Here is a 10,379-nt window from a genome sequence, read left to right on the forward strand (position 1 = left end):
TTTCATTAATTTTTATTGCAGTACAGTTGCTTTAAAATGTTGTGTTAAGATTCTACTGCATAGGAAAATGAATCACCCACACTTATAAATATATATCCCGTCCCTCTTAGATCTCCTTCTCATTTAGATATCCCTCCCACTGAAAAGGATTTCATTACAAAACTATAAAGAAACAGGCACCCAGTATCATCCCATAGGCAAGAGTTTTATAAAGGCAGATGCCTTGCTGGAAAAATGCATGATGAGTCTTGATGAGGGAAAGACGAGCCATTCCCCAGAAACCACAAACAGGCTGGACCCTCTCCTTCTTGTCCTGCCCACAGATGCCTGGCGTGTGCCTGGTTCTCGGCAAGCCCAATGACATCTGACGCACTGACAGTCACACTTCTTTACTCCAAGTCTAACCAGACTTCCACCTGGTATCCCTCTGTTGGAGAGACACTGCTTGCTCATTTCTGTTTTTCTAACGCTGTGCACTTTCCCATTTCCTGACTTAGACCGGTAGAGGAAGGGGAAACACCAAAAATACTACAAGACCGGCTAGTTGGTGGCATTTCCAATGGATGGGGATCGGCAGGGGAAGTGCAGGCAGTGAGGGACCTCGGTCTCCCTGCAATCGGCATGCCGCTGGCTGGCAGAGCTGATGGGGTCCCCCTGGCACTGAAGGTCTCCAGACGCCATCTGTTTCCAGGGAGTAGCTGGGACAAGAGCCCATTTTCTTCCAAATAACAGGGAAGATGTTTGCAATATGGTCTTAATCAGCCCCTCACAGCAACGCGGCTACATGTCCCATCATGGTGCGTTTCCTTTACTCTCGGAAGATGGGGTTGCCTGCCACAGGCCATGACGAGGCCGGGCCTTGGGATGCTTTTTCCCCTTTCAGTTCAGGCGGATTTGTCCTGATCAAACCACACGCCCTCTCCTGACTTTTTTTAAGGCCAATGGCCTGCTTTGGGAACAGGAATGGCTGAGGCTGGGGACAGTAACCATACCTCAGGAACCGAGGTTTTAACTGTATAAAAGGCACATGTGTTGGGGTTCCCGCCATCCCGGGAGATCAACCCCAAGCAATTTTAAAGAGAAGACCAACCCCCCTTAGTCTCCATTCCTTCCTGGGAGTGGATGCAGGGTAGGGGGGCTGGGGGAGGGTGTTCATGGGTTGGTCAGTTTAACTGATTCATGAGGTGGGGTTAAAAAAAAAGTTAATGTCCTGAGTTGAAAGTGAACAATCTGGCCTGCAGCCTGAAGGATGCACAGTGAAATGAATCCTCAACTCTGACTCCCCACGTAAAGCCGGCATCAGCAAGACCTCGAAAGGAGGAATGAATACACCTCAATGAGAGAGTGAAATACTTGGAAGGGCAGTGAGGATACAAGTAGAGACTGACTTCCATCCAGGCACCACTACCTCCAGGAAGATGTCCCTGGCTTCCCTTCCCTCACTGGGTTAGGGGCCTTGCCTCATAGCCCCCATAACACCTTCCCCTACCAGCCTGCGAAGATGTCCATGTCCAAATTCCCAGGAATTGTGAATGTGTTAGGCTACTTGGGTCACCCAGCAATGAGGAACTAATGCAGAAGATGGAAATAAGGTTACTAATCAGTTGACCTTAAAATAGTGAGATTATTCTAGGGTTTCCCAGGTGGCTCAGCGGTAAAGAATCTGCCTGCAATGCAAGACACCTGGGTTTGATCCCTGGGTGGGGAAAATCCCCTGGAGGAGGAAATGGCAACCCATCCCAGTATTCTTGCCTGGAGAATTTTATGGACAGAGGAGCATGGTGGGCTACAGTCCTTGGGGTCGCAAAGAGTTGGACACAACTAAGCGACTAACACTTTCATTCTAGATTATACAGGAGGGCTGATGTAATCAAAAGGGTCCTCAAAAGTGGAAAAGAAGAAAGAACCAGAGAGATGGCAGCATGAGAAGGACTAGGACCAACATTGCTGGCTTTGAAGGAGGAAAGGGTCAGGAGCCAAGGAATGAAGGAAGCCTCTAGAAACTGGAAAAGGCGAGGGAATAGATCATTCTCTAGAGCCTCCAGAAAAAAAAATCAGAGTTCTGCCCACACCTTGACGTCAGACCCATTTCAGACTTCTGACCTCCAGCACTGGAGGAGAATAAACTTGTGTTGTTTTAAGCCACCAAGTTTGTGGCAATTTGTTATGGCAACAAGAAGAAACTAATACACTATCATTATATAATACATACACACGCATACACTAACATGGGTTTCTCTAGTGGCTCAGATGGTGAAGAATCGCCTGCAATTTTATTTATATGCCTATCTCTCCGCTTCTGCTCTTCGCCCCCTGTGATCCACTCTTATAAAAGTAATCTCCTTAAAGTGTCAATCAGACCCCACTCCTGAGCCTACATTTATCAGTTCCTCTTTGTACTTGGTGGGGTGATCATCCACAGCATGATGCGACCTGCCCCTGCCTCCCTCTGAAACCTCACCTTCACCCCCGAGCATCCTTCCCATCGCTCCCTTACACTTGTCCCGCTCATCGCCCCACTTTCCTCACTCCCGGGAACACATCGAGCTCTTTGGTGCAGAGAACCATGCATATTCTGATCTCTCTGTGTGGAATGCCCCCTTGGCAGCAACCTCTCCGCCCAGGCCAGTTTCTTCTCGATTCTTCAGTCTCCAAGAGGCCTTTCCCTGGCAAAACTAGGGCCATCCCTACCCCTCATCCCCCTTCACTTCAGTCATCATTTCGATCCTTGGTGTTTCTTTAATAACAAGCACTAGCATCTTTCATTCATTAGAAATTATCTGCTCCGTTGTTCTGGAATGCGAGCCCCAGGAGGGCGAAACTGGGTCTATCTTATTCATCACTGTATTGTCAGGACTTCACTCAGTGCTTAGCACAAAGCAGGTGCTCAGTACAGCCCTGCTGAATCGACTAATTAAAAGAGAAAGTGCAAGGCTGACCCTGAGAGATGAGGCTGGAAACAGAAGGCCTTGAACACAGGATCCTATCCATCTCTGCGCTCTTGGCACCTCCCACAGGGGAGCCACTTAGCAAATCTGCACGAGATGAATGAAAGAATGACTCAGGTTCCAGATGAATCTGAAAAGTGCTGTCCTTTCTGGGCAAGGTTCCTGAGAAAGCAGCTCCCTCCCTCCTTGGGACTTCTTAGGAGGAGGCAGACCCAGGGCACAGAGCAAGGGCTCAGTAAATGCTAGTGTCACTATCACTATTGCTGACGTGGGGACTCAGTCACACAGCCCACAGAAAAGACTTGCTCTCCAGCCCACACAGACATAGTGGATGGGAGAGAAGTGGGAAGGAGATACACAGGAGGGAAAAACGAGAACGGGGACACGGGTTCCAGTCAAAGACACTGAGAACTTGGAGGGAAAATACAGGAATGATGAGGTTCCAGGTAACACAGGCTCCTGTCTTTCCCCTAGACCTGCGGTCCCCAACACTTTTGGCACCAGGGACCAGTTTTATGGAAGATAATCTTTCCAAGGATGGGGGGGCAGGGGGCGGAGTTCAGAATGATTCTAGCACAGTACGGATGGTTTGGGGTCCTATGAGAATCTAATGTTGCTGCTGACCTGACAGGCAGAACTCAGGTGGTCATGCAAGCAAGGTGGAGCGGCTGTTAACACAGGTGTAAAACTTCTAACCTGAAATTCACCTCCTGCTGTGGGGCCTGGCTTCTAACAGGCCACGGACAGGTACATGGCCTGGGAGGGTGCGAACACACCTGCTCTAGACTTTAGCCACCTGGGTACAGTGTACCCAGGGAGAGGCCCGCAGGGAGGTGCATCCTCAGGGAGGGCGAGGGAGGTCCTATTTGACAGTACACATTCACGTGGGGGCCTGCAAGACTGTGACTGAGTCTGCAAAATCTGGCTCACTGTGGCTGGTGAGGAGTGGGGAGGTGGAGATAATTTCAATTTCCTTCACCAAATGGCAAGCTTTTGAAAAAGTCCTTTCTCTCCAATATTATCACATACTACAAATGAAAAACCAGCCCTTTGGAGCTCTCATAGGGAGAAAAATAGATGGGCTGCAGAGCTCACAAGATATAGGGGGGCATCACAGAGTACATTATGTGCTAAGATAATGCCCTTTTCTGGACCTGGGAGTTTCTACTTTGTACAAAAGAATAGAACAGAGAAAAGTCATCCCCTGTAGAAGAAGCCACCCATTTTATATTTCAAATCCATTTGCTGGGGGGGTGGGGATCCATTTGGGGGCTGAAGCTCCAAATCCATTTAGTGACTGAATAGTAGGGGTTAGGGAATTTTTTCTTTAACTTTTATCTCAAAATAAGCAGTTTGAGGTAACTGCTTATCTCAGAAATAGCAGCAATAACAGATAAGACAAAACAAGAAGAAGGCACTAAAAATGATGAAAGTTACAATGCCAAGAAGACATATTTCCAAACGTTTAATGGCTGACACAGACCAGAAACTGACAGCGTAAGGAGCACTGGACAGGGAGTCTGATCCCTGGCCACATGATTTTTCATAAGCCCCAGTCACCTCTTCTGGCTGCAGGAATAATAAGAAAGGGCTGCAACAACTGCTCTCAAACATCCTGTTTCTTCCTAAACTGTTGAGATTTGAAGCATCCAGAAAATCTGCATCTAAGATCTAACTGTTACAAGGTGAATCTCCAACTGCAAGACGGGAAAGCCCTGGGCTGCAGTCTGATGGAGAGACAAAACTGGCCTCAATACTGAACTATGCTTTACAATCCGGAACATTACTCAGCAATCTGTGCCCGGCTGTCATTCCAGGATCCAGTGTGCCAAGACAACCTGATCGAGTCTACGGGAAAAAGTGGGAAAAAGTTATTGCTCTCTCTGATTAGTGCGGGTAAAGCTGAGGTCACGCTGAGGATGGTCTGAAGTTGGCCCTCCATCCGCCTGCACTAGTGGAAAAATTAATTATTGAAGGAAACCGCTTTAGGAATGCCCGGGAAGAACACTCGGGATGTATGAAACCGCAGAATACCAGACGCCAGCGAGTTTCTTTTTTTTTTTTTTTTCTTTGAAACTTCACGTCGCTCTCAGAAAACGCAGCAGGTCTCCAAATGGTACAAGGAGAAAAACACAAGCCACTTTCCTGGATTCCCGGGAACAAACCCCAAGCCCCGAATGGATTTTTTTTTTATTTTTCTCTTTAGTTTCCTTCACTGTAAGCCAAGTGGCCTAGGGCCTGCCTGGCAGCGCCGAGTCTCAGCCGGGGCCGGGAGCCGGGGGCCGGAGGCCGGGCCAGCGGCTCCAGAAACGGCGGGGAACTTTCCTCCGCCGCGCCCGAGACAATGCCGCGGTCGGCCGGGAGGGCGCCCGATCGGCGGGGCCTAGATCCCTCTCCCGGAGGGCGCTGCAAACCCCCACGGGCGGTCCCACCCTCCCCACCCCCGCGCCTCGTGGGGCGCAGACCCTCAGCCCCGCGGACGGCCGAGCCCGGCCCTGCGAAGCCCACGGCCAGCTCCCCAGCGCGAACGGAGCCGGGACCCGCCCGGTGCCCCCGTGCCGGCGCCTCTCCGCGCGGGAGCCGGGCAAGGGGGCGCCGACGAGACCCCCGCGCGGCCCCGCCGAGCCCGCCCGAGCGCCCCGCAACTCACCAGGACCAGGCGGGCCGCTGGGCATTATTCCATCGCGGGTTCGGCGGCGGCTCCCCGGCGGCGGCACAGACACCCGCGCACCGGCTCCCCTCGGCCGGCCGATCGCGGCTCTCGGAGCGGAAAGCGGGCGGCGGGAGCGGCCGGCTGGGCGGGAGGCGCGGGCCGGGGGCTGCCCGAGCGCAGAGAGCCCGCCCGCGGCGGCGGCGACGGCGGCGAGGCGCGGGAGCCGAGCGCGGCGCAGGAAGGGGCGGGCGACCATGTGCCGAGGGGAGGAGGCCGCAGCGACGCGCGCGGCTCGGACGATCCCGCTCGGCGGCGGAGGGCGCGGGCTCCAGGAAATCCAAACACTTCGACAGGAAATCGGAATCCTGACTAAGCATTCCCGGCCTGGGGGCCGCCCCGCGCCGGGGGGCTCCCGCCTCCCTTAACCCTTGGCCCGCCGGCACGCAGGAGGAGAGTGGGGGGCCGGCGGGCTTCCAGACGTCGCGCAGGGAGCGCGGCAGCCGGACACCCGGCGGCGGACGAGCGGGGTCTCCGACCCCCCGACTCCGGCGTGCGAGCTGTGCCAGTGTCGGGCCTCCTACCTCTTCGGCCCCACACTGGCGCTGGCCTGCCTCCTTCTCCCTGCTCAGATGTAGAAGGGGTCGGATTTGTCCCGATAAAACCTTGGCCTTGGGAGATGCCTTTCTAAGTCCCCAGACACCAGGAAAGGACCTTAGCCTCTCTCCCATCCTGCAAAGTATGAACTTGAAATCTCTTGGCCGTTTCCCCTATTTTTCATAAAATAAATGACTTTACCTGACTACCACCCTCCCACCCCCTTCACTGCGTCCGCATTGCTAATTTCCTCATGGTTTGCCCAGTGCCAGGGGCGGGGGCAGGACCTTTCCAGGTCAGGATAGTATACAAATGGTACGGACAGTCATAGTATGAACTTGGGACTCTGACCCGGGTTGGAATCCACACTTTGCCTTTTTTCTAACTGGGTTACCTTGGGTAAGTCACTTAACTTCACTGAGCCTCCGATTGCTGAAATGTGAAATGAGGTGGTCATACTGCCCTCATAGATTTGATTTGGAAACCAAAGGTTTAGACCGGGACTGCAGCTGCTGCTGCTAAGTTGCTTCAGTAGTATCCGACTCTGTGCGACCCCATAGACGGCAGCCCACCAGGCTCCTCCGTCCCTAGGATTCTCCAGGCAAGAATACTGGTTAGACTGGGACTGACACATTGTAAATGCCTGACTAGATGATAAACATGATTGACTTTACTCCAACAAGAGACATCAGAGAGAGGAGGGTTTTAATTGATGGAGTGTGTGCTGTGCATTATCTATACCTACTTAGAAAGCCTCCGAACTTCATTTCCCTCCTTATCACTTAGTGATTATTTTTCTTTGCGGCGTTTCAGAAACTGCTCTCTGCAGAGGAAAAGGTTAGTGGCTGTGGTAGAATCCCTTCTGATGAAATCTGAAACTCCGCAAACGCTACAGAATTTGGTATTTTGCTCTTAATGTGAGACCCAGGACACTGTAGGGGTTTGTTTTAAAGTCTGGAGAGGTATTAGGAAGTTTGAAAAAACCAAAGTAAATCTCCATGCCATCGGGCCTGAAGTAGTGGGCCAGTAGGAGTGATTCATCGTGGTTTCCCACGGAAATGCCACATTTGGGGCTTTTCCACCTGGAGGATGCAGCTTGGTGGTTTTGCTGTAAGTGTTTCAAATTCCTTTGGAACCCAATCTGACTTTGAAGAGGGAACAACATACCCGTGAGTGAAAACCAAACCTGAAATGAGTCTGCTAGGCACTGAAAGTTGGATATCAGCTCCTCAACCCTTAAGTAAGGACCAGACATCAGTTTTAGAACCATTTTGTCTCTTTTCTGCAACTCCTTTACCAGCGGCCAGAAGCAGTGGGACAAGCTCCTGGTTTGGCCCTGGGAGTCCAGGGTCCTGCCCCTGGCCCTTTGCACCTGCTTTTTCTTCTGCCTGGAAGAATCTCTGCTTGACTGTTCGTGGCACTCAGCTCATAGTTCAGAAGTCAAGTCCTCAAAGGGAGCTTTCCCCAACCATTGGATCTACTTGACTTTGACACTCACCTCTCCCACCCCCACCTCTCCTACACATCACATGCCCTGTTTCATTGCTTCATAGCCCTTGAAAAAGTGAACGTGTTAGTCACTCAGTCATGTTCAGCTCTTTGCAATGTCATATACTGTAGCCCACCAGGCTTCTCAGTCCATGGAGTTCTCCAGGTATGAATATTGGAGTGGGTAGCCATTCCCTTCTCCATGTAACCTTCCCAACCCAGGGATCTAACCCAGATCTCCTGTCTTGCAGGCAGATTCCTTACCTTCTGAGCCACCAGGAGGCTTTCAAATGGGAAAGCCCAATGTAATGGAAGAAGTGTCAGACACCTCTATTAATGGTTCAGGAAAGTTAAAACTGTAAGTAATTAAGACTGTCAGACAAGTTAACTGCAATCTCATTGGTACAGTCCTAGTTAATTGCACCCTCCTTTGTGCTCTGGCAGCACTTCCATTCATTTAAAGAATGTATCACATTCTACACTTGCTCAGTGAGTCCCCTCCTAAGTTAGAAGGCAAACTCTGAGTTGGAGGGAAAGGAAAGGAGCCTGTATTTATTGACCACTTACTCTGGGCAGGATCCTAAGCAAGGTGAATCTGAATTCATTAAAGCCATCACTAGTTAAGGGCTTCCCTGGTGGCTCAGTGGTAAAGAATCTGCCTGCCAATTCATTTAAAGAATGTATCACATTCTACACTTGCTCAGTGAGTCCCCTCCTAAGTTAGAAGGCAAACTCTGAGTTGGAGGGAAAGGAAAGGAGCCTGTATTTATTGACCACTTACTCTGGGCAGGATCCTGAGCAAGGTGAATCTGAATTCATTAAAGCCATCACTAGTTAAGGGCTTCCCTGGTGGCTCAGTGGTAAAGAATCTGCCTGCCAATACAGGAGACACAGGTTTGACCTAGGGAGATTCCACATGCTTCAGAGTAACTAAGCCGGTACACCACAGCTACTGAGCCTGCATGCCCTAAAGCCCTTGCTCCTGAAACAAGAGAAGCCACCACAATGAGAAGCCCATGCACCACAGCTAGAGACTATCCCCAGCTCACTGAAACTAGAGAAAAAAGCCCATGCAGCTCAGCCAAAAAAAAAAAGTCACTAGTTAAGTGCTCAAAAATCTTCTGGGCAATAGATTTGCAAAGATTCACTGTTCTTGGCCTCCAAGTGCTAGTTAGAAAACAGAGAAATGATTGTTCTTACAGAGGTATGCTCAGGGTGTCACAGGGAAGTCTTCCTAAATCAGTAGGAAGTGGGTATCTTAGTTCAGGCTTCTGTAACAGAGTATCATAAACTCAGTGACTTATAAGCCCACATTTATTTCTCACAGTTCTAGAGGTTGAGAAGTCTGATGCTGACAGATTCTGTGTCTGTGAGACCCCTCATCCTGGTTCATAGATGACCATCTTCTTACTGGGGCAAGAGGTCTCTCTGCTGTTTCTCTTATAAGGTCACTAATCCCATTCATGAGAACCCCACCCTCTCTCATGACCTAATCACCCCCTAAAGGCCCCACCTCCAAATAGCGTCACATTGCTGGTTAGGGTATCTCAACATATGAATTTTGGAGGGGGTTAGAAACTACTTCCAGTAAGTGGGTGCTCTGAAACTAACTTTCTAGGAAGAGGTGGAACTTATCTAGGTAGATAAGGGAACAACATAGGTCTGGGAGCCAGAGCAAAAAGCACAGAGCTGGTGATGCTCAGTTCCTGGTCCCCTGGACTCACTTCTGAGTTCACCTGCAGCTGCATTTTGATGCCTGTCTCCTCCTCTGTGCCTGGGCTTTTCTCCAAGGCTGCAGAATCTTGCCCAGACCAGAAGTGCCTAACAGCCCTGGGGCAGCCTCCAACCAATCAGTGGATAAATGTCCCAGTCTTCTATCCCTAAGGGGACAATCCTCAAGTGCTTTCAACAGAGGACCCCCAGTGGAGTTGAGTCCCATTGCCCCCAGGCATAACTTTCATCAATTCACTATGCCTTTTGCCTCTTCCTTGCCTCACTCTCTCACTCCCTCATTTGTTCTGCTTGGAATCAGTCACCTTCCAAATAAACTTGTTCAGTCACTAAATCGTGTGCAGCTCTTTGCCACTGACCCCATGGACGCAGCACTCCAGGCTTCCCAGTCCTTTCCTGTCTCCCGGAGTTTGCTCAAACTCATGTCCATTGAGTCGATGATGCCATCCAACCATCCTCTTCTCCTCCTGCCTTCAATCTTTCCCAACATCAGGGTCTTTTCCAATGAGTCAGCTCTTCGCATTAGGTGGCCAAAGTATTAGAACTAGCTGCAACCAGTTCCTTGTCTCAAGATTTGTTTCTGGGGAGACCCAAGCCAGGTCAGCATTCATTCATTTATTCACAAATATTGACCAGGCACTGTCTCTGTATCTGAGCAAAGACTGAGCCTAAGTGGGAGCATGTAATATATCTGGAAGCTCTACAAGGTTCAGCATGGTCTGAGGAAACTGTGCATGTTTGGTCATGGAAAGCAATGAGACTTGAAAGCCTTGCACCATTTTACAATTGAAGAAACTGAGGCACAGAAATGTTGACTAGCTGGCCCAAGGTCAAACACTTAGTTCACAGAGGAGTTTTGGAGTGCAGGCTCTTAACTACCATCCTCTACTTTCTCGCCTGGTGGTTAGAACTATGGGTGCAAGCTGCAGATGAATTCACCCATGGGGAATATGTAGAGTGAGAAA

The 10,379-nt window shown here is 50.5% G+C and overlaps 1 protein-coding gene across 10 annotated transcripts in view; it reads right to left on the reverse strand.

The window, feature by feature from the left end:
• Nucleotides 1-5,915, reverse strand: part of ASAP1 (ArfGAP with SH3 domain, ankyrin repeat and PH domain 1) — a 335,887-nt gene extending 329,972 nt beyond the window's left edge. For 7 of the 10 annotated variants that reach the window (XR_014057637.1, XR_014057635.1, XM_081504067.1 and 4 more), the window contains exon 1: nt 5,599-5,915. The gene's annotated coding sequence lies outside the window, so the exon portion shown is untranslated. Of the gene's footprint in view, nt 1-5,594 lie in introns of all 10 variants that reach the window. The other 3 variants (XM_081504068.1, XM_081504063.1, XM_081504059.1) reach the window with 1 other exon arrangement.
• Between the last annotated feature and the right edge of the window lie 4,464 nt (nt 5,916-10,379).

The sequence above is a fragment of the Giraffa tippelskirchi genome, chromosome 6 (genome assembly GCF_054371585.1).
Source record: "Giraffa tippelskirchi isolate mGirTip1 chromosome 6, T2T-mGirTip1v1.2.pri, whole genome shotgun sequence".
NCBI classification, from domain to species: Eukaryota; Metazoa; Chordata; class Mammalia; order Artiodactyla; family Giraffidae; genus Giraffa; species Giraffa tippelskirchi.